This window comes from Doryrhamphus excisus, linkage group LG5 (genome assembly GCF_037039965.1).
Source record: "Doryrhamphus excisus strain RoL-2023G ecotype Guam linkage group LG5, RoL_Dexc_Guam_v1.1, whole genome shotgun sequence".
Classification (NCBI taxonomy): Eukaryota; Metazoa; Chordata; class Actinopteri; order Syngnathiformes; family Syngnathidae; genus Doryrhamphus; species Doryrhamphus excisus.
In genome coordinates this window covers 2859676-2883133 of record NC_136361.1, presented here as the reverse complement: position 1 = coordinate 2883133, position 23458 = coordinate 2859676, and the positions used below count along the sequence as shown (strand labels likewise).

The 23458-nt window shown below is 41.7% G+C and overlaps 1 protein-coding gene across 2 annotated transcripts in view; it reads right to left on the bottom strand.

The window, feature by feature from the left end:
• sema5a (sema domain, seven thrombospondin repeats (type 1 and type 1-like), transmembrane domain (TM) and short cytoplasmic domain, (semaphorin) 5A) overlaps nucleotides 1–22439 on the bottom strand; it is a 158531-nt gene extending 136092 nt beyond the window's left edge. For both annotated transcript variants that reach the window (XR_013627373.1, XM_078790583.1), the window contains exons 1-3: nucleotides 22354–22439; nucleotides 19703–19876; nucleotides 7887–8403 (exon numbers count right to left, since the gene is read on the bottom strand). The gene's annotated coding sequence lies outside the window, so the exon portion shown is untranslated. The remainder of the gene's footprint in view (nucleotides 1–7886; nucleotides 8404–19702; nucleotides 19877–22353) is intronic.
• Between the last annotated feature and the right edge of the window lie 1019 nt (nucleotides 22440–23458).

The window sequence follows — 23458 nt, the reverse complement described above, 5'->3', positions numbered from 1 at the left end:
TTGTATTTTTTTAGTTTAATTTAATTTTTTTTGTATTTAATAATTTTTTTTTTTTTACACATACCAAAAAACGAGGGGATATGACCATGTAATGACATAATGGGTACCATAGTAACCATCAGTATAGTCGATTCCACATACTGGAATGTTATGGTTTTTTAACAAGGAACATAAAATTTTATGTAACCGAGGTGACGTCATTGATGAATAAAGTTGAAATCAGGCAACGTGATTAGGAATCCATCCTTCAGGCCGTAACGCTGTGATTTTCTCCGGAGATGAATAAAGTATCGAGCCATCTACGTATCCATAGTATACCGTGCATTAAACATGCAAGCGACCTGCGGAGACAAGCAACAGGCGGGCCCATTAAAAATTCCCACTCAGCTTTCTCCAGTTACTATCGGCTTGTACTTATTTGCCGCCATCACATATAACATGTTACACGCTTACGGTACATGTTGTGTCGTCTTGGGCTTGGGTTGTTTTAAAACACGGCATAACTGTTGAGCTTTGTTATCCACAGGCACCCAACCCCCCCCCCCCCGCCAGTTCCACGGTGGGCTTGATTGCTAAAAGGCGCGTGGAGAGCGTGGAACACAATACACTTAGTGTGCGTTGAGACACGCGTGTGCGCACCACTTCACAGTTTGTTATTATCCGTTTTGCCTTTGCCGCTGGGATTTCAATTGGGGGGGTGTGACCTGCACAATGGAGTCAGTGTAAGAAGAAAAAAATCAGTACATTTGAAATGCTTAAAGAGCTGGAAGGCTAATCCTGCCCCCCAAAAAACAAAATAAACAAAAAGGAAACATCTAAAACAGAAACGAGGAGATGAAATCCCGGCAGACTCGGACCGCCAAATCAACGCCATTTCCCCCTCCCTGTACTGGTCCCCGATGGGGGACGCTCATGCTTTGCCCCCCAACATGCCTGTCCCATCACATCTGTCGGATTATTACAGTTGAATTTCTGGATTATTCCCGGTTTTATTTCTGATTATTTCACTTGTGCAAGGTGGAAGTTGCCATTAACTAATTAGTAGCGATCAGATTAATTAATCGATGTGTGATTATTATGCACACAATTTTTTTTTTTTTTTTTTTTAGAGGTGAGCGAGCGTTCCGTGTGTTTGACTTTTGGATTATTTCGAGTCGGTTGCTTTTATTTCTATTTTGACTCGCGTCTTGCATGCCGCCATTGTCTGACTCGAGCATGTGACTGCACATGTGACCTTCATTCGCATCATGTGCGTCCGTTCCGACTTTGCAAGGAACGATGCCGCATGAGTGCATGCGCGTGTGTATGAAAGCGTGCCGTGGGTTTGACTATTGGATTATTTTAAGTCACGGATTACTAGAATACTTTTGTACTTGGGTGAGGTCGGAACGTTGACTTCCTTCTGCTCCCTCATTTATCACGGAGCGCAACCTGCCATCCTAGACCGCCGCCCCTTGAGAGAATTCCATCCCTGTTAAACTATTCCCCCAACCACGGCCTGTCAGCTCCCACAATCCCAGATATTATCCGCTCCATCGGGATGATTCCTCATCCTTATTTTCCATCGGCGGCTGTAGCCTTTTGTCTGTTTATCTGCTCACCTCTGCCGCCGCTGTCCCATCTTCCTTTTCTCTGGCTTTCCCGTAATCTCCCTCACGATCTGGCTTCCATTTTTCCCCGCATCACAACCGGTGAGCCGCTTTATCTGGGAGATGTTATCGCAAACTTTGGTATAGGAGTGGGATAAAACGAATCCAGCACACTCGGCAATTTCCTTTCCTCATTCGTCTGCTGAGGAAAGCGACGGCGAGCAAACTTGGATGTCTCTTCCGAGGATTTTGCTCTGATTAGCCTTTTTCTCGACAATTTCAAAGTCAAGATAAATGTTTTCATTTGCTGAAGATGACAGGATTTTGGGGGGGTATTTACACCCACTCGATGATCAAATTAGAGCTTTCTGCTTTGCGACGCAAAGTTCTAAACACATCACAGCAATGCTTATCGTGTAATGATATGCTCCATAAAGATGAGACGCCGCGTCTCGAGGGGTGGGGGGGGGGACGGAAAAGCTCAATCCCGCGAAAGACTGACTAATGCGAAGAAAGAAAAAAAGTGGTAAACACGAGGAAGCTCATGCGTTAATAGGCGCCGGCTGCTAATTGCGGCGACTATACATAGCCGCTCTCTCGGGAGGGGGCATGCCACTTCATACCTCGGTGGATCCTGCAGAAGGGGAAGACTCTGCAAAAGTGAAATTTGTGAGTCAAGCCCTGCTATCAAATGATTCTGACTTTTAGCTTTGAGGTCATTGGTCTTGAATTTGGCCTTTGCTTGTGAATTCAACCTGGCAGGCGACACGGAATCAGTCAATAACCAAACGCTTCGTAGACGCTCGCCTTAGCCTTGGCTCACCTTGTCTCACTTCTCCTTAAACTAGCCAAAACATTCCTTATTACAATATTCTCACAGTTAGACCTTCCAAATATGTTTTTACTATTATTAGAGCCCTCCAGACTTAATATAACACCCCTATAGTCACATTTACTGACCGATTACCCAATATAATGGAAGAAATAAGACTAAAGATGTGTTCCAGTGCTCGGAGAAACAGTCAGATGTTCAGAGTTGAGTTTGAGCTTGTCAAGTTTTTCGTTTTTCGAGATCTTATGGACACAACAGTAGCCTGACTTAGAGATTATTGTGCCTGTTGTGAGATCATTCGAACCTTGGCTCACCTCATATCTCACTTCTCCTTAAACTGGCCAAAACATTCCTTATTACAATATTCTCAGACCTTCTAAATGTGTTTTTACTATTATTAGAGCCCTCCAGACTTAATATAACACCCCTATAGTCACATTTACTGACCGATTACCCAATATAATGGAAGAAATAAGACTAAAGATGTGTTCCAGTGCTCGGAGAAACAGTCAGATGTTCAGAGTTGAGTTTGAGCTTGTCAAGTTTTTCGTTTTTCGAGATCTTACGGACACAACAGTAGCCTGACTTAGAGATTATTGTGCCTGTTGTGAGATCATTCGAACCTTGGCTCACCTCATATCTCACTTCTCCTTAAACTGGCCAAAACATTCCTTATTACAATATTCTCAGACCTTCCAAATGTGTTTTTACTATTATTAGAGCCCTCCAGACTTAATATAACACCCCTATAGTCACATTTACTCACCGATTCCCTAATATTGTAGAGGAAATAAGACTAAAGATGTGTTCCAGTGCTCGGAGAGGGAGAGAGGGGGGTGGGGTCAGGGGTTCAGAGTTGAGTTTTAGCTTGGCGGGTAGCCTGACTTAGAGATTATTGTGCCTGTTGTGAGATCATTCAAACCTTGGCTCACCATCTCACTTATACTTAAACTGCCCAAAACACTGCCCAAAACATTCCTTATTACAATATTCTCACAGTTATGTTTTTTACTATTATTAGAGCCCTCCAGACTTAATATAACACCCCTATAGTCACTGATTACCCAATATTGTAGAGGAAATAAGACTAAAGATGGAGAGTTTCATCTTACGGACGCCACAGTAGCCTGGCTTAGAGATGATTGTGCCTGTTGTGAGATCAATCAAACCTGTAATAAAAGTTTATTGTGGCAACCAGGGCTGGTGCTTGTGTGTCTCACAGAACATTACTCGAAATTTACCGGAACAAAATAAAAATATTTTGTAATAAATGATCATATTCCAAGTAGAAATAAATTTTACAAGGTTAAATTTATAATATGAGGAATATTAATACCATTTGAGTAGCATTATTTTTTAAAACGTTGTAATATCATAACAAACAAAACAAAATATAATTTTAATCAATAGCGCCAGTAGAATAAAATATGGGAATATTACGAAATATTACGGAAATTTATTACATTTATTTTAAAGAAGAAATATTTGGAAAATTAAAAAAAACAGGGTAGAAAAAGCAACCCATAACGCTAAATATACCCTAAACTGTCCGTTCTTTAATTGCGTATACCGATGCAGCAACGACAATTGGAGGTTATACAGGGTTCCTAATATTCTGGCCTGTCGCTGGACTGTCTATGGTTTTGATCACTTTCTCCTTAACCTTTCCGTCATCCCTCTGGGCTTCATCCTCCGCCGAAAAAGAGGCTTTAGGGATTATTTAACGCTGACCCAAAAAGAGCCGCCCTCGTCTCTTCAGAGACAAAATTCCTGGGCTATCAGAGGGGAGAGTGGTGAGGTTGAGCTTGTGAAGAGCGGAGACAGAGCTCAAACGTTGTAACAGCGCTGGCAGGTCAACGCCGCTTAAGTGGCGCTAATTCCCGCTGACATGCGGACGTGTTTGACAAACCGCAGATATTTCTTCTTCGTTGACGGCTAATAACGTCGGATTGCAGGCCCTGCGAACGACACATTTGTCAGGCCGTTGGACCTAAGCGTATATGACGAGGGCGTCCCGGCAATCGCTACGGTAACCGTTTGGCCTTTCCAGAGCAAAAGTGCAATAAATGATGCCAACACTTTAATTTACTTTGTCACTAACGGACCATGTCGCTATAGCAACAGCCTCAACAACAACAGCAGCAGCAGCAGCGGGGATCCAGATATTTGCTTTCACCCTGACAACTTTTCTTCCCCTAAAGGAAGAGATAAGATGTAGCTAGCGCGGCCTGCTAACAGCGTAGATATTTGCAATAAGTGTTTCCCAGCATGTGTCGTGGAAGCAGGGATGAGATAATAGCAAACGCGGAAGACAAACAGACAACAACGGATGGCAAACCACTTCGACGTTGATGTCGCTCCACTTGGGAAAGAGCCAGGAGAAGAAACGAGGATGAACATGTCCGATGGACGTAGCGTCCTGAGCAGAACAAACAGTACGGTCATCCCTCGTTTATCCTGGTTAATTGGCTTCGGACACGACCGGGATTAGTGAATTTCCGCAAAGTAGGATTCCTTATTCATGATTAGAATATTTTCAGAGTTGGAAAGTAGAAAATCTGTTTACAACCTTTTACCATTAGAGCACTCTAGACATAAAATAGCACCCCTACAGTCATCTTTACACTCTTTTGACCCATACAGTAGATATGATAAATAAACTCACACATAATATAAACTCAGATGTTAGCATTGTTCTTTAGTACTTCCTGTTCTGTACAGTACTTCCTGCGGTGGCTATGTAACATTACTGACACCTAGTGGCCAGTGAATAATACATAAGATCACAAAGCCATTGACTGCATCTTGAATGCTTTATATTTGTATTTTATAATATGCTGTCTAATATTAGAGCCCTCCGATCATGAAATAACACCCCTATGATCACTTTTACATTCATTATCACCCAGTATTGTAGACATAATGAGACATAACAGACTGTAATTACTTCCTGTTCTTAACAGTACTTTCGGCGGTGGTTATATAACATGACTGACACCTAGTGACCAGTGTAGAATATTACATATGATCACAACGCCATTGAATGCATCTTCTGAATGCTTTATATTTGTATTTTATAATATGTTGTCAAATATTAGAGCCCTCCGGTCATGAAATAACACCCCTATGATCACTTTTACATTCATTATCACCCAGTATTGTAGACATAATAAGACACAACAGACTGTAATTACTTCCTGTTCTGTACAGTACTTCCTGCAGTGGCTATTGTCCAATTGATGTAACATTACTGACACCTAGTGGCCAGTGTAGAATATTACATATGATCACAACGCCATTGAATGCATCTTCTGAATGCTTTACATTTGTATTTTATAATATGTTGTCAAATATTAGAGCCCTCCGGTCATGAAATAACACCCCTATGATCACTTTTACATTCATTATCACCCAGTATTGTAGACATAGTAAGACACAACAGACTGTAATTACTTCCTGTTCTGTACAGTACTTCCTGCAGTGGCTATTGTCCAATTGATGTAACATTACTGACACCTAGTGGCCAGTGTAGAATATTACATATGATCACAACGGCATTGAATGCATCTTCTGAATGCTTTATATTTGTATTTTATAATATGTTGTCAAATATTAGAGCCCTCCGGTCATGAAATAACACCCCTATGATCACGTTTATATTCATTATCACCCAGTATTGTAGACATAATGAGACATAACAGACTAATTACTTCCTGTTCTGTACAGTACTTCCTGCAGTGGCTATTGTCTCATTGACAACATTACATTACATTACTGACACCTAGTGACCAGTGTGGAATACTACATATCACATTGTCTGAATGCATATTTCTGACTGGCCAGATTCAAGCACAAAACTTTATTAATATGCTTTCGACTCACGAGGGCTCGAACCCACGTCCACCGATCCCCACCAAATGAGAGCCCAGCAGTGCTAGCCGTCGAGTTAAAAGCCAGTGCAGATGTTAATGCATCAGGGAGTGACGTCCCCATAAACATTATAGGCAGTGAGGTTAACCACAGCCACACCAACTAGCATGTGTCGAGGCTTTGCTACACGTCCTAAAATAAACACAACATTGAAATCCTGTTTGTAGGCTCACAATAGCTTCCGTACGGCACAACGGAGAGAACCCGTTTGGGTTTGAGTGCGACGACGAAACAACCCGCCATGGGGCCGAGAAAGTTGTGAGCCTAAGTAATTGGATGATGTATGGGAAGTCTGCATCAATAATAACATCCATCATTCATCATTCATAATTTTGCATCGTTTTATACACGTAAACAGATATTTCTCCCTTAAAAAAGTATTTTTGGGTGTCAGGAGTGGAATGAAATTTTTTTCCTGTAAGAAAAATTACTTAAGTTTTTGCACATTTTGGATTTTGTCTGACCTTTTGAAAGGAATTAAGAAGAGGCGAGCAGTTAAAGAGAAACAAAACAAGATGGAGTCATAAATCACGAGCTGTGTGTGTGTGTGTAGGTAAAAAACCAAACAGGCCCAAAGGCCCACGGTGCTTGTGTCAGATAAATAAGCCACCAAAAAAGACCTTAAAGGAGCATGTGGGGGGGGGGGGTACAGAGGGTAATGGCTGTTTGGTTTACACGTGCATGATAATGCCTCTCCACTTTCACTCCCTATGGGACAAGAACCCCCCCACGCCCCCCCACCATACACACACACACACACACCCGAGGGACGCCGCATCACAAAGGTCAGCGACAATGGGCTCGTCATTCATGCGGTTCCCATAGCGACCACACAGGCCACGGGGGTCATTGTCATCACGGCGTTCTCCCCCCGGCGGGGACTCAAACATCAATCAGGATGATTGTGCATGATGCAAAGGAATGTTAGGATGTGCATCTTTACAATTCTCGTCTCCTCGCTTCTTCCCGAGAGAGGATTTTAGCATCGAATAAAAAAAAAAAAAACAAGGATGCTGGACGTCTAAGGTAATTCCACCATCTGGATGATGATGATGATGATGATGATGATGGTCACCCCCCCCCCCCCCCCCATTTAGCATTTAGTGAGCAGACAAGACAAACTGCCTGGCAGATGAGATGGCAAACAACAATGGAAAAAAACAATTAAAAAGTCAATGTTTTCCAATTTGCAGGCAAAGCAATATGATATTATTCATACATTTATCAATATTTCTTCTTTAAACCTGAATATACTATGTTTATTATCCGTTATTTTAAAACATAAAGGAGATAAACTCAACTTGTGTTTACTTGTGTCTGTTATGCCGATGGGGGCTGCACTCTGCCAGCGCCCCCAAGCGGTCACAGGTGGAAATGCATGCTATAAAAACTTCCCGAAACTGATTCCAGACGTCAAGTGGTGATTTAGTAATTATGTTTTTTTTTAATTAGCATGCATGATGCAAGTTTAATGACAAAATCAGGTGACTTGCTAAGAATTGCTAAGAAAAAGAATAATAAAACGTTTTTCCTACCAGGTGAGCCGCGCGTCTTGTCCGTGGGGAAGAAGAAGGAGTGAAGACCGAAGATGAATACTGAAATATCCTCAATCTGCGCCGCGTCCGGAGCTCCGTGTGTCTCCTTGCAGAACCTCCTCCGTCCGGACCTCTCGCTTCTATTTGCGACCCACGCAGGAGAGAGCGCGCCGTGCAGCTTGAAACCGGACACTGCGCCACAGACAATGTGCCTCCCCCTGAGGGGAGAGAAGGGAGGAGGTGTGGCGAGATTGGGGGAAAAAAAAAGGAGAAGGAACGACAGAACTTTCCTCCAGATAGGTCGGTCGGTTCTTGCGCGATGTGGAGAGGAGCAGGAGGGAGGGGGGACAGGGGGGTGACGGTAGGTGTGCATCCGAGCGGCGTCTGCGTGGATGTGCGCAATGTGCGCGTCCTCCTCCTCCTCCTCCTCTCGGCGCGTCCACACCAGCAGCAGGAGACGTAAGGAGCAACAAGTGGGGAGATGGATATCAGGGGATCCACGCTGGCTTCTTTAGTCCTGAATTAGAAATGGAAAAATGGAAAAAAGGAAAAACACATCCATCAGCCAAAATGAATCCTGTTGTGTTCAACAAAACAAATTAATTTAGTGACAAAAAAGCTTTGCACGAATAAAAATAATTCTTAATTTAAAGTGAAACAATAAGAACAGTGTAGTATTACTACCATGGTACCATCATCAGTCAAAATGTATGCAAATGTTAAGTATTTATTGTCCTAAATCATGCATTTTCAAGCATAAAAACGGCTTAAACACAAAAATAAGGCATTCAGAAGATGCATTCAAAGACATTACGAAATTGTTACAACTGGTAGAAGCCAGTAGTTGGACCCCGATGCGGAAAGGACAGAAAAAAGGATGTCGATACAACGTTTACAACAGAGCAAGAAAAACAACTATCACTGTTTTTAAATGAAATATAAGATTTACAGACTTTTGAAGTACACCCAGACATAAAATAGCACCCCTATATCACCTTTACACTCCTGTTTCCTGACCTAATAAGATAAATCAGTCCTACATATTATTAATTCATTCATTTTCTACCGGTTGTCCTCTTGCGGGGGTGCTGGAGCCTATCCCAGCTGTCTTCTTGGGGCGAGAGGCGGGGTACACCCTGGACTGGTGGCCGGCCAATCACAGGGCACATATAGACAAACAACCATTCACACTCACATTCATACCTATGGACAATTTGGAGTCGCTAGGAGAAAAACCCACGCATGCACGGGGAGAACATGCAAACTCCACACCGAGGGTGGAATTGAACTCGGGTCTCCCCAGCTGTGAGGCCTCTGCGCTAACCACTCAACCGCCGTGCAGCTGAATTCCTTGTTTATGAATGAAATATTTTTAGAGTTAGAACATGGAAAACCTGCTTTCAACTTTTGAAGTACACCCAGACATAAAATAGCACCCCTATATCACCTCTACACTCCTGTTACCGGACCTAATAAGAGAAAACAGTGTAGTGTGAGTGCCCAGTGTTTGAATCCTACATATCATTCATTCATTTTCTACCTGTTGTCATCTCATGGGGGGTGCTGGAGCCTATCCCAGTTGTCTTAGGGCGGGGGGGGGGTACACCCTGGACTGGTGGCCAGCCAATCACAGGGCACATAAAACAACCATTCACACTCACATTCATACCTATGGAGAATTTGGAGTTGCTAGAAGAAAACCCACACATACATTGAGGGTGGAATTGAACCCGGGTCTCCAAGCTGTGAGGCCTGTGCGCTAACCACTTGTCCACCATGCAGCTGAATTCCTTGTTTTTAAATGAAATATTTGTCGAGTTAGAGCATGGAAAACCTGCTTAGGACTTTTGAAGTACACCCAGACATAAAATAGCACCCCTATATCACCTCTACACTCCTGTTACCGGACCTAATAAGAGAAACCAGTGTAGTGTGAGTGCCCAGTGTTTGAATCCTACATATCATTACATCTTTCAATGTATCTTCTGAATGCCTTTTATTTGTATTTATGTCGCCATTTTTAAATATGCTAATCGGCTGCATCATGAAACAACTTTGATTTATGATTTTATTATTTATTGCTTTTAGCATCTTCAATGTAAAAAAAAAAAAAAACATGATTCATTTTTCAGTACATCCCTCAACAGTGCAGAGACCTCCACCAAGGCCAAATAATTAGTATCAACATCAACGTCCTGCCCGACCTTTGCTGCTCGGATAGATGAGCTGCTTATTTTTGCTACCTAACGAACCAAGCCTGTTGGTGCAGGTAATGAGCTTCCGGGGGGGGGGGGGGGGCTCAGTAAAACCTTCAACCTCTCGTTTTTTTTTTTTTTCCCCCCACACAGCGGCTTCATAACCAAAACAAAATTGCATCCACTTGAAGTAACAAATGAGTGACAGCAGTGCGTCTGTGTCTCTTTGTGCACCTTAATCCTCACATCCCCGGTTCAATTACCTGCGTATCCCTGGTGTGAATGGACCACCGGCGGTCGTATGAAGACAGCTTCAGGGCCGCCACACAAAGATGGAGCGCGTGCTTAGCAGCAGCATGCTCATACATCTCTTTGTTGAAAACAGTCAAGGTTTCTGTGCTTCCTAATAATCACGTCATATTCAAATCGGGTCGTTTTCATAAAGACGTCCCACATTGTGGCAACGCGAGTGGCCTCCCCCGCAGCTCACACTTACTCGTCTAACGGAAGCAGACTGACAAAATAGTAAACAAACACTCGAAAATCCACACACGGATGCCGATATTATAAAGTACAGCAGCTTTGTATGCAACGTTGGGCCCCCAACTGGGCTGGGGCCTCAACCCGGGTATGGCTAGTAGTAATCCGACGCCGACTCCACTATCACAGTTTTATTATTATTCAAAAAATATTCACAATTTTATGTATTTTTAGTCTTTTTCAAGCGTACAAATGGATGCATTAACTAAAATACGAATATAAAGCATTCAGAAGATGCATTCAATGGCGTTGTGATCATCTGTACTATTCTACACTGGCCACAAGGTGTCAGTAATGTTACATAGCCGCCGCAGGAAGTACTGTACAGAACAGGACGTGCTAAAGAACAATGCTAACATGTGAGTTTATATTATGTCTTATATCTACTGTATGGGTCAAAAGAGTGTAAAGATGACTGTAGGGGTGCTATTTTATGTCTAGAGCTCCATTGGTAAAAGGTTGTAAAACAGGTTTTCTATTTTCCAACTCCGAAAATATGAGACAATAGCCACTGCAGGAAGTACTGTACAGAACAGGAAGTAATTACAGTCTGTTATGTCTTATTATGTCTACAATACTGGGTGATAATGAATGTAAAAGTGATCATAGGGGTGTTATTTCATGACCGGAGGGCTCTAATATTCGAAAACACATTATAAAATACAAATATAAAGCATTCAGAAGATGCATTCAATGGCGTTGTGATCATATGTAATATTCTACACTGGCCACTAGGTGTCAGTAATGTTACATCAATCGGACAATAGCCACTGCAGGAAGTACTGTACAGAACAGGAAGTAATTACAGTCTGTTATGTCTTATTATGTCTACAATACTGGGTGATAATGAATGTAAAAGTGATCATAGGGGTGTTATTTCATGACCGGAGGGCTCTAATATTCAAAAACATATTATAAAATACAAATATAAAGCATTCAGAAGATGCATTCAATGGTGTTGTGATCATATGTAATATTCTACACTGGCCACTAGGTGTCAGTAATGTTACATCAATTGGACAATAGCCACTGCAGGAAGTACTGTACAGAACAGGAAGTAATTACAGTCTGTTGTGTCTTATTATGTCTACAATACTGGGTGATAATGAATGTAAAAGTGATCATAGGGGTGTTATTTTATGACCGGAGGGCTCTAATATTCAAAAACATACAATATAAAGCATTCAGAAGATGCATTCAACGACATTGTGATCATATGTGTTAGTCTATACTGGCCACTTGGTGTCAGTGATGTTACATAGCCACCACAGGAAGTACTGTACAGAACAGGAAGTGCAAAAAGAAGCAACATGTGAGTCTATATTATGTCTTATATTTACTATATAGGGTATTAAGGGTGTAAAGGTGACTATAGGGGTGTTATTTCATGTCTATACACTCTTAAAAATGCTGGGTTATTTTTTTGACCCAATCGCTGGGTTGAGCCTGTTGGGTCATTTAATTGGGTTATTTTTATTGAGTTGGGTATTCTGAGAACCCAATTCGCTGGGTTATCTCAGTTGGGTGCTGAGTTATTTGCTGCTGGGTTGTGATTTCCATTATATTGTGCTGGGTTATTTTGGACAACCCAGAGCGTTGGGTAGAATTTTGGACATGCGCAACAAAGCCCCGCCCACAAACTTACTTCGTTCGGACCCCACATTTCATCTGAGGAGACCAATTTCAGCACGGAGCAAGGTTTGTTACATTCCCACTATTGTTTTACAGTATAAATGTCTTTATATTATTATATAACGCTTCATAAACGTGTTAAAATGTAAGTTCGTGAAGCACTGTTGAGTACTAGCTTGAGGAATCGATCGGTAACCTTAGCAAACTTCCATTCCCTCCAAAAGTGGCAAGCGAACACATTCGCTGGCGAGCTATGTAGGAACCAAACTATGTTGTTGAAATTACAAGAGACATGTGTGATAGTTATGAGGACAACGTCAGTTATCTCGTCAATTTGCCATTTTATGTGATATCAAGTTAAAGAATCTCGTGAATTAATACGAGCGTGCTGATGAACTGGTGTTTTTTTTAAGCTAGACTGCTGCATGCTAGCGGGCTTCCGTTAGCCACCGATAGTCCACTGTATACTAATCAGTTTGGGCGCGAATTCGACGACAGTTTTGTAAGTCGCATATAAATGTCGAAAATACTTTTGGACTACTGAATCTTATTTCATTTCATGGTATGTTTGTTCTTATGGACCCTCTTTGTGATGTTTCAGTTCGCTGAAAAGTATCTATGGATGAGTTTGTCAGTTCCAAATTGACTGAGTGGCAGCTACCGGGCTGATTGAAAGGTAAGTCATCTTCATGCCTTCATTTTATGGGTATTGTTTTACAGTAGCTACTGTGCCTGCTATATGTTATAGACATAAGAAATGGCGGTGGGTCAGTCACTGTTGCTTGTACCAATACCCAAATTTTTAACAGGGTGAGCCATCTTGTGATTCCAATATATATTGCTGTTATATCAGCCTGCGAGTCAAAGTTTGCTCACCACTGCTCGAGACAATGATGACAAACCCTCTATGGTACACATTATGATCCCAATTGGTAAAAAAAAATGTTTGGGGTGTGTTTTTGTGTTTTAATATAGACCAAGTAAACATAATCGAGACATTTTCTCAATATTATTTTAGGGTTGATTGCAATACGACAACACTGCACAGTAGTGGAACATATTGAAAACAGTTTTATCTAAAATTGTAATATATTATAATATTTAAAACTCATGTTCTCAACAATCTGGTAATGACACCCATAATTGTCCTACAGATGCCAGGGGAGAAGTTGCCCATGACGCTGCTGCCCATCCTGCTCCCTCCGCCTGTGTTTAAAAAGGGCAGGAAATTGGCCCGGGCGAGTATTCAGGAGGTGAAGAGAGCCTTCATCGATGTTAAGCTGGTAAGTAATTTACCTTTCAACAGAAATTAAAATGTAAATGAATTGTGAAATGACTCCAGTTGTTCTTTTACACAGTTTTAAAGCAGGACTCTTTTTATGAGGAGCGACTTGAAAAGATTGTATTTCGTGGAATGTGTGACAGCGTAACATTTGGCTGTTTCTCATTTCATGAAGCACTATTCTTACAAGTTGTAACTTGGTGTAAGTTGTTACTCCACAGTGATGTGTGACCAAACATATCACACAAACCACAGACCAAACATTAGACTGGCCAAACCCCCTGATTAAATTGTTGAACACGCCATTGACTTTACAGGTGTCACACTTCTCCCTGTAGATTTTATATTGAAATAGCTTCAGTAGAGAGCTGATGACAATTGCTCTGCACTGCTAGAAATACTTGCAAAATACTTACCTTTTTTTCTTTTCTCATCATAGGTTGGAGCTAACATGGTGGAATACTTGCAGCAGGCACAATCGCCTACCCATTTGTGCTGCTGCTCACAGAGCCTCTTGTTCTATGTATATATCACTCTCTCATAGCTGTCCCCCTCACCCGTTCTTAAAATGTAATTTTTTTTTGACATAATTTGTTCATATGTGAAGGAAATGTTGTGAGTTGTTATATTTGTATGTTCTGGAAATGTAATATAAATATATTATATATAATAAATAAATATTTTATTGTTACATTGGTGTCATTGTAATATATTATTAATAATATTAGCATACAATAAAAATAAATAAATTTTATATATATATATATATATATATATATGGTATATTGGCAACCCAACTTGTTGGGTTGAAATAACCCAGCCGTGTAGTAAATATGAACCCAGCGTTGGGTCATATGAACAACCCAATGTACAACCCAATTGTTGGGTTAAGAGAACCAACCCAACTTGTTGGGTTAAAATAACCCAACGCGAGGTTGGTCCTATATTTAACCAGCGTTGGGTTGGGAAACAACCCAGATTGGGTTGTTTTTAACCCAGCATTTTTAAGAGTGTAGGGGGCTCTAATCATGTATTTAGAAAGATCATTTTGACTTGTGACTTTGATGTAGAAGGTTGAAAAACATCATTGACGGATTTCAACTTCAAACAATAACAATGTCAAATATATTTTCATTCACAGCTACTTTGACCTCCATGTGTTTTTTTTCCCCCTTTCAGGAATTTCTCTGCGTGCTTGGCTTGCCGGCACCATGTTACATGTTACTTGCGTGCGGCCAAAAACGCACCCCGCCGAGCTCCCGCTCGGTTTCAGTGCTGCGTGAGGTGCATCGGGCGAGCATCCTCCCAAAACAAAAGCAAAACAAATAAAACACGAGGCAGGGCCTCTCTAGACACTCACATAAGGCACCATGATGGATGATTGTTGCTCCCGGAAGGAGGCCTGAGACAAAATAAATCAAACTTATAAGTGTGTGTGTGTGTGTGTGTGTGTGTTGCTCAGTGTTGTGTTTTGATGTCAAGCAAGCCAACTCAAGTTGCCAGGCAACCAGAGAGAATCTAGAGGAAGAAGAAGGAGCCACCTATATTTCACCTGGTCCTATGAAAGCTCATCTGGATGCAGTTATGTGTGTATTGTGTGTATATGTGTATTGTGTGTGTGTGTTGTATCTCAGCGTGGCATAGGAAGCCATGTTTTTACAGAGGTCCAGTCAGCAATGTGGCCAGTGGTGCTGAAGAAGACATACTATGTCCTGCAACTTCTATATAGGGATTGAGTGATATGGAAGGAGATTGGGAGTTCGGTGAAGTTGGGATCGTGCTTATTGGACACTTGCTGGCTTGTTATGTCATTTGTTTATCCTACTTAGCCAGCTATTTCCTTCATGCTAACTTGTCTTTCCTCATTAAATGTTTCTTGGTCTTAAATTTGTTTAGAACATTTTTTCGTGACTCATGCAAATTATACTCCAGATCGACTTGTTGTCCAAAAAATGCAGTGGCTCTTCGCAAAGCTGCAGATTTTTTTTAGTCTGAACTGTTATTATTTGAATTATTATTCAGTAGGGGTGAATATTTATACATTTTAAACTTTAAAATGCATTTAAAATAAGCACTTTTATTGCAAATGTTGATCCAAAATCAGAGCAGGAGGTTTTGGAGCGATGCTTGTGTCAAGAATTGTTCCCGACGTCTCAACTACTCGCAGTGTTTCGCCAATGGTTGGCGGCGTCCGAGTGTAACCGCTGCAAAAAGTGACTTCTTATTGTATCAACTGGCAAACTAACATTTTTCTTGCCTCCCTGTTGGCGTTGAAAAATATTGATCGTGTGAGTGAAGACACGGCGAGTACCCCGAGCTTTGTCGACGGCAACTTAAGCCTTTTCGAACAAGCCGTTCATCACGCCGCTTCTCGGCAGGTTGGCGCCTTCGTTGGCAACACGGCCGCCGGAGACGCACTTGTGCTGACAGATAACCGGCGGTATGAACTCACTTCCACACTCGCATTGACCTGCTGGGAGCGCTGAAGGTGATAACGGCGTAGGAGAAGTAGGAGGGGCGTGTCGGGAGAACGGGGATGAACGAAGCGAGCGGAGAAACAAGGAGACGGACAAAAGCCCGTCCAGCTGTGAAACACCGCAGCCATCCTTCATCCTCAGCTTCTTAGCTACACGTTCAATGAGCCGTCCCGGCGAGGCGAACGCGTCATCCCTCAGCGTCGCCGTGCGCCCCCCCCCACGCCACGCATCCCCCACTCTTTGCAGCGCCAAGTGGGGCCTTGACGAGTCCACTCAGTCTACTTTCCCTGCCACGCTCTGCTGGAGAAGGATTGGACAATGATGCCATAACTGTCACGGACCGGCAGGAAGAATAGATGCCAGCAGCGAGGAGGAAACGTTGGAGTCAGCAGCAAATGATTACGGGCTAATTTATCAGCTCGATACAAACGAACCTAATGTAATGTAGTTTATTGGTGCTGGAGACTTGGGTTAGAACCAGCAACCTTCGGGTTGGGAGACAACCGCTTGACCCCCGTTTATCCAGATCTTCACCAAAAGTTGCAATAATAGGAGAAAAACTATTAAATGAATATTCATAATACATTGTGCTATTAACTGATTCAATGATTAATTAATCATTTTGAATGAGTGAATAATATTTGGTGAATAAAAGTTCATTCGGATATTATTATTATCAATAAAGTTGGATTTGAACTAAAATAATTTCACGAGAATAAAAATCTACTACCTCCTAAATACAGTTTTTAACATGATTAGAGCCTTGGAGACATGGAATAACACCCCTATATTCACCTTTACACTTCTATTACCCAACATAGTAGATGTAATAACAGAAAATAAGACTCACACTCGTGTGTGTTGCTTTAAATATCTTCCAATGCTAGAGTAGCCGAGTGGGCGTGGTCAAGGGTTCAGAGTGTTACGGTCGCAACAGTCAGGTTGCATCGATACATCTCTAACCCTAAACCTAAATGTTAGTATAACCAATTCCACTGCTTTTTTTTTACTATTATTAGAGCCCTCTGGACATGAAATAACACCCCTATAGTCACCTGTATACTCCTATTACTCAATATAGTCGATATAATAAGAGAAAATAAGACTCACACTCGTGTGTGTCGCTTTAAATGTTTTCTAGTGCTAGAGTACCCGAGTGGGCGTGGTCAAGGGTTCAGAGTGTTACGGTCGCAACAGTCAGGTTGCATCGATACATCTCTAACACTAAATGTTAGTATAACCAATTCCACTGCTTTTTTACTATTATTAGAGCCCTCTGGACATGAAATAACACCCCTATATTCACCTTTATGCTTCTATTACCCAACATAGTAGACATAATAACAGAAAATAAGACTCATGCTGGTGTGTGTTGCTATTATTATGTTTCCTCAGGGTGGTGGGCGGGACAGGAAGTGATATCGGGGGTTCAGAGTTGAGCAAGCTTGGTGTGGGTTACAGTCGCCACAGTAGCCCGTGTTTGGGATTGTTGTGCTTGTTTTGAAGTCTGGTGCTTGTGTGTCTCACCGAAGATTACTGACACCTAGTGACCAGTGCAGAACTGCAATTTGAGAGAATCATGGGAGTAAACGTGAGCTTCAAGTGCATCATCGGCGACTTATCTTGGAGGCTGTGACAACAACACGGCGGCGCTTGGGAATGACGCCTCGAAAAGCGGCGAATGAATGGAGCCGGCCAGATAATAAAAATGCAGCGGCGGCGTCCACAGAGGGGGCCGTCTTTCTGCTTTGTCGTCCCCTTCTGGGGCTGTGATGTACACCTTGAATAGACAAGCGCCTCGGTCACGCCGCCGCCATCGGTAACCGGGCAAAAGTGAAGTGGGTAAAAGGTGGAAAAGAGGAGCGCTGTGAAAATGTTTGGAGCCATGAGGTCCGGGCGCCATTGGCAGTTGGGGGATTTAATTAACGTCAAAACGAGGAAGCTGCAGAGATTACGTGTGCGGACGCTCATCGCCACCACCAGGGGGTCTGTGTGGAGATTCTCAGGCTGGAATTTTGGAGATAGAGGAAGAGTGTGCTAAATGATTAGAGAAATAAAAGGCACTTATGCAAGCACTCCTGGAACGCCACAGCGGGGGACAAGTGCATTGTAATCCTGTCAGGGCCCGTGCACTTTAAAGGGGAGCAAGACTCAATTAAAGCCTGTACTGTGTATTTTAGCACAGCGTCGGGGGGCATTAAAGCACCCTTTTTTTCCTGAATGAAGGAAAGTAGGATGCAGTCAGGCTGTACAGGGTGACCTCACCGGCATCCACGCCTTGCCATCACGTATGCTACATCGCTAAGTGACGACGCAGGCTACAAATATGAACGTGCCAAGCAAAGCATGCATGCTCACGTGGGGCGTTTGGTGCAAAACGGCAAACCAGCTACAAACATGCAAGTCTACGTTTAGAATCTCAACAAGGAAAAATGTAAAGCGTCACTATGGAGTGGGAATTTTAGGAATAAAATGTTAGCGAGAAAAGTATTTTTATCAAATTAAATTCACTATACTGCAAGAAAAAAGTCATAATAAATGAATGTTAAAAAAAAAATTATGATAAAAAGTGTATAGTGATAGCATTTTCTAATATAAATCGACTAAAAAATATGTTTTAATATTTTTTGTAATTTATGATAACAGACTTTAGAGTATTGTGTTGTATTTTTATTTAATAACGTAATAGTAGGAGTTTTTTTACACAAATAGCATTACATTCCATATTTAATATTGCATGTAAAAGTAATTAATTTTAATAAAATTGAAAAAATTGTCAAAAAAGTGTTTTTTTTTAATTTTATAAAAATGTAATTAATAATATTAAAAGGCTGTATTTTTAAGAGAACATAGTCTAATTATTCTGGTTAAAACGTATTTAATTTAAACTTAATTTAAACCTATTTACGCAAAAAAAGGATCTAATATTGCAAATTAAAAAATGGCATTAGTAAAAGGAATATAGTTGTATTTTTATTTAAATTACCATGGGGAGAATAACAGCAAATCAAGGTTGAATATTGCACCCCCCCCCCAAAAAAGAAGATAAACCTACATTATTACAAAAAAATAACCCACAATTTCACCAGAATGAAGTAATATGATTGAGGGGAAATACTTTTATGTTTAAGGGAATTTTGTGGAATTATTCCAATAAAAATGCTACAATTGTATGAGAATAAAGTCATCATTTAGTGGAATAAAGCCGCTCAGACTATTGTGTTTATGCTTTTTATCTTTTCAGCGTCACCGACAAAGCCCCTTTGGAGTTGGGAAAAAAAATGATGAAAAATTATGAATAGCATAAAAAAAAATTTTTCATGAAGTAGAAAAAAATCTGGAATCACCCCAACAAGAGAAAAGAGTATGAAAGGATAATTACCCCCCCCCCAACTAGTGGGGTGTTATCATTTCTTATTATTCTCAGTAATGAAGCTGCAATATGGCAGCGGAACTCATTAGAAAGCCTTGGAAATACACGCATCCATCATGTACACGCTTCTTCATTCAGCTGCTAAAGATTTCTCACAGGTTGACAAGAACGGGGGGGGGGGGGGGTGATGGGGGGGGCACTCGAGTACAACAACGTACACGTTCATTCATTTCAATTAGCGCTGCTTCCCCGCATGGAGGTCACAAGATGGCGCCTCTGTTTATGTCTTCATCCGCGTAGACGCGGCGTGTACTTACAGTAGTCGGCTTTGCGTTGGCTTTGAACGTGACCTCCTGAAGTCCCATTCCCACTTTTCCAATCCGCGGGGGGGTGGTCTGTCGTTGGACAAGATGAAAGCGAATATCCCGAGGCTTCCATCAGGGTTGTTCTGGACGTGTAAATGGAGGCGGCTCGTGTGAAGTGAAGAACCTCTGAAAGCAAAAAGTGGAACAAGAGGAAGAAAGTATCGTTTATGTTGGATGCAAAAGGTGCAAAAATAGATGAATAATAACAACAATAATAATAATAATAAGTCATACTTTCATGTTTTGTGGTTTAATACGGCCTGTTGTTAGTCAAAACATCCATTTTCTGTGAGAGGCAAGGTACGTGTAAAATCATATGTAGTATTCTAAACTGGTCACTAGGTGTCAGTAACGTTATCTGTAATGTTGGGTGAGACACACAAGCACCAGACTTTTACTGCGGGTTTGAATTATTGCAAAACAGGCACAGCAATCCCAAATACGGGCTACTGTGGCAACTATAACCCACACCAAGCTTACTCAACTCTGAACCCCCGATGTCACTTCCTGTCCCCCACCCCCACCCCCCAGTAACGTTATCTGTAATGTTGGGTGAGACACACAAGCACCAGACTTTTACTGCGGGTTTGAATTATTGCAAAACAGGCACAGCAATCCCAAATACGGGCTACTGTGGCAACTATAACCCACACCAAGCTTACTCAACTCTGAACCCCCGATGTCACTTCCTGTCCCCCACCCCCACCCCCACCACTGTGAGGAAACATAATAATAGCAACATGCACCAGCATGAGTCTTATTTCCTGTTATTATGTCTACTATGTTGGGTAATAGAAGAGTAAAGGTGACTATAGGGGTGTTATTTCATGTCCAGAGGGCTCTAATAATAGTAAAAAAAAAAAACAGTGGAATTGATTATACTAACATCGATGGTAGTGCCAAATGTCTTCTCCCCAAGCGAGTCAGAGCTTTTCTGCCAGTCACTCCCACACATCACAGCCCTGGAGAGGTGCCGCCATGGCAGAGATCCACGGAAGTTGCGAGGACAGGTGGGCCCACCTGCATAGCGTCTCATTCAGGGTCGTCAGCCATGATCCATGAGCCACGCCTTCACAGATATGACTCCTTCACCCTCACCTGTGGCTCGGGCATCTGGTCAGGATGCTTCCCTGACATTTCCCTGGAAGTCGCTCAGGGCGCATCCGACCAGGATGGAGAGACTGTTTCGACTGGCCTGGGAATGCCAGATCAGTCAGGAGGATCTGGATGAAGTCGGCAAGGAGACGGGAGTCTGGGCGAAGAAGATGGATGGATGCTGAGATGTTTGCTGACCTTTGCTAGCTTTAGCATGACACTGTCCATAAATCCCCTGGGTTAGTGCGGCCTTAGAGTCGGACTCGGGTGACAGCAGACGTGGCTGAACTATTATGCAGGTTTTGGGGGCTTGTGGAATGGGGGGCGGTATCGTAGGTCTACCTGGCCTGGGGCAATTCCCACAGAACCTGCCGTGTGGATGACGGCCTCCCAAGTTGTCTGCCGGCTTTGATTTGGTCGCCCTCATCTTGCTCCCTATTGACTTCCAAGATGGCTGTCATTTTCGGCTCTTTTATCCACGTCTTCCTTCCAAAGCGTTCCCTTTTGTGCAGCTCCGCCCCCATGACTCCCTGGAGTGGGGAACCTTTTCAACGGCATCAAACTAAGAAATATCTCTCTTTTTGTCGGAAGCCGCCACTTGGCATTTTTGTCCCAATACGTGTCGTCTTATATTCCAGACGCTCTCATTGGCTGAGTGTTTAACATCCACGACGCCCGACTCTTATTCATCTGGATTACGGAGATTTGAGGGATTCTTCAAAAGCGTGACTGAGGTAAAAGTGAGCGGCTCTCCGCCGTCCATCTGGCAACCGTGAAAGAGGAGTCGCATGAATCATTTTTGATCAAAGTTGACAGTATGACTGAAATATTTGACCTTCAGCAACAGACTTGGGATGTTTGGGATCCATCCAGGCACCCAGGCTGAGCTGGTTAGGGATGCGGAATTTTTATTATATTATTATATTATTATAACTACACACTAATTGTATATTATTTGACGTGTTTTTAAGGTTTTAAGATGTTTAAAGCAGCGGCTGCTTGGAATGCAAGTCGATATTTGATGCTAATAAACACGAGTTTCTGCAGATTCAAAGAATGAAGACATTCATTCAGATGTGGAGGAGAGGTGATGAAAGGTTTGTAAGAATTGCCGGGCTGACCATGCCCCCCCCCCACCCCCACCCCCCATGAGGGACACCTACACAATAGCCTACGTTGAGAAAAGGCTTTGAAGTCAAACTACGACTTTACTTTGGCTTGATGAGTCCCATCAGCGCCTTAATTGATTTCTTAATTGCCCGGAATCCTTGCCCACCCCCCCCCCTTCCCATTCCCACCCGCCAGCGACCGACTGGCATCGCCAATTGGGGGATTTGTATCAACATTTCCAAGCGTGCCGCCCCATTCATTGCGTGTGTCTGCTCCTCCTTTACGGAGCGTGAAGCATGAGATTGGATTTACAGTGTAATGAAATAAAGCACATTGTTTCCAAGCCGGGGGGGGGGGCGGGGGGCAAGGGGGGGAGGGTAGATGAAGCTGAGACTTACCCAACTGGAAAGTTGATCAGAAGGCTGTGCCCACAGGAAGGAAGTGGTTCGTATGGGCTTGTTATTGGCTTCCTCGGCCCTTCCCTAAAACCGGGTGACAGCTGTAGGCTTTTATTTTGAAGAAACATGTCATGCATTTTATTTTGGATGGAAACATAAATGCATAACTTGAAGTGGCATCATTGTTTCCTTCAATGCCAGGACAAACACGTTTTATATTTACGTCAGGTGTGTCTAAAGGGCGGCCCGGGGGCCATTGGCAGCCCGTCGCCGTTTTTTATTGGCCTTTAGCCAATGACAAGAAAAAGGAAACAAAAATAACATTACGAGAACGAGACTAAATGTTAGCGAATGGGACAATAAAACCAAAATATCATGGGAATAAATTCACTAGGAAAAAGGTTGAAATCACCGGAAAATGAAGCAAAACTAACAAACAGCAGACATGGGAAAAACAGCTGGAATTTTACCAAAATAAAGTCAAAATATTACAATTCAAATTTTTTTTTAAAAAGTCCTAATTAAAAATTTAAAAAAGTCCTACCCTAACAACAAAAAAGTCACAATTTTACCAAAATAAAGTCACAATATTACAATTCAATTTTTTTTTTAAAAAGTCCTAATTAAAAATTTAAAAAGTCCTACCCTAACAACAAAAAGTCACAATTTTACCAAAATAAAGTCAAAATATTACAATTCAAATTTTTTTTTTAAAGTCCTAATTAAAAAAAGTCCTACCCTAACAACAAAAAAGTCACAATTTTACCAAAATAAAGTCAAAATATTACAATTCAAATTTTTTTTTAAAAAAAGTCCTAATTAAAAATTAAAAAAAGTCCTACCCTAACAACAAAAAAAGTCACACTTTTACCAAAATAAAGTCAAAATATTACAATTCAATTTTTTTTAAAAAGTCCTAATTAAAAATTAAAAAAGTCCTACCCTAACAACAAAAAAGTCACAATTTTACCAAAATAAAGTCAAAATATTACAATTCATTTTTTAAAGTCCTAATTAAAAATTAAAAAAAGTCCTAACCTAACAACAAAAAAAGTCACAATTTTACCAAAATAAAGTCAAAATATTACAATTCAATTTTTTTTAA